The sequence below is a fragment of the Sinocyclocheilus grahami genome, unplaced genomic scaffold, assembly GCF_001515645.1.
Source record: "Sinocyclocheilus grahami isolate Dianchi unplaced genomic scaffold, SAMN03320097.WGS_v1.1 scaffold9102.1, whole genome shotgun sequence".
Taxonomy (NCBI): Eukaryota; Metazoa; Chordata; class Actinopteri; order Cypriniformes; family Cyprinidae; genus Sinocyclocheilus; species Sinocyclocheilus grahami.
Window position 1 is genome coordinate 1 of NW_015512402.1, and position 1,384 is coordinate 1,384.

At 32.7% G+C, this 1,384-nt stretch overlaps 1 long non-coding RNA gene across 1 annotated transcript; it reads left to right on the plus strand.

Moving 5' to 3' along the window:
* Positions 1-685: 685 nt before the first annotated feature.
* Positions 686-1,260, plus strand: LOC107578148 (uncharacterized). The gene is made up of 2 exons (XR_001608314.1): positions 686-780; positions 870-1,260. It is a non-coding gene; the product is annotated as an uncharacterized lncRNA (long non-coding RNA).
* The last annotated feature ends 124 nt before the right edge of the window (positions 1,261-1,384 follow it).

Below are 1,384 nucleotides of genomic sequence, written 5' to 3' on the forward strand. Positions count from 1 at the left end.
TTATTGCAATTTAAAAGTATATTTAAAAACTTTAATGTTAGGCACGATTAATTTCAGAAAAAATGTGCGATTAATTAGTTCATTTTTTGAATCGATTGATAGCACTAATAATAATATAATATATAATGAAAATAAATAAATAAACACTATTGCACTTTACTTTAGAATCTATACAACATTAGAATCTGTAATGTTATGAACTCATATAGTTCTGCTCTGCTCTAAAATATATAATCTATTATTTACTGTTGCTCTTTTATAGAGTAAAACTTTCTTGCAAGCCATAGTGATGCCTGATTTGTGAACGAGTCATTCTTTTGAGTGTATTTTTATTTTTTTCATTTTTAAGTGAATTGGTCAACTGGTTCCTAATTGATCACGATTAAATGCTACCGAATTGGTTTACATTTTAATAATTGAAAATATCATGGAAAATTTATATGAAAAATCATGAAGTTTAACTTGCCCAAAAAAATAAAAAAATCCCATAGTAAACTACCATTTTAAAGGAGTATAAATGAAAATATCTAAAAATAAAGTTGGCCACATGACCCCTTTTGGGGACAGAGACACCCAGATTGTGAGCTTTGATCTAAATAGAATAATTATTTTATTTGTACACTTTATATAATTACATTGTAAGGCCCAAAATAGACTCTGTCAATCGAAATGAGTTTGTGCTAATGGAAATACGCTCTTGTTTCCTCACAGTGTGATCCAGCTTTGCTCCCTGAGCCCAATCACGTCATGCTTAATCACCTGTATGCTCTGTCCATTAAGGTAAGAAACCAACTTTGAGCTCTGTGAGATGAACTGCTATTGATTTCAAGTCTGTTCTGATGACTGTATCTCCTCTGGCTTTCTGACAGGACGGCGTTATGGTCCTGAGTGCCACACATCGGTATAAGAAGAAATATGTCACAACCCTGCTGTACAAGCCAATCTGAGAAACATGGCCATTTCAACACTCAACTTGCACGACCTCCGTCTAGTTTGGCTGTTATATATAGTATGTATTACTGTAAATAGAAATGTACAGAGATGCACTTTAGAGGTACATCCCACCTTAATGGGTATAAAATAATCAGAGACACAGAAATAGCTCAGTTTTACTGGACAGTTAAGCACATATCTACTCTTTTAGGGGTTGGTACAATTTTTAAACCCACTATTCAGTGGGACCGGGCCAAATCGACTGAATCGAAACCAGTACAGAGGTGTGTTCTTGAATAGTGTAAATAAAGTGTGACATGTTTATTTTAGTGTTTAAATAATTATATGTGTGTGTAGATAAATATTAATATATTATTAGAAAGCATAATGAAATTTCAGCCATTTATCGGTCAGAAAAAGGCCAGTTGTTTGGGGCCAAATATATAAAAAG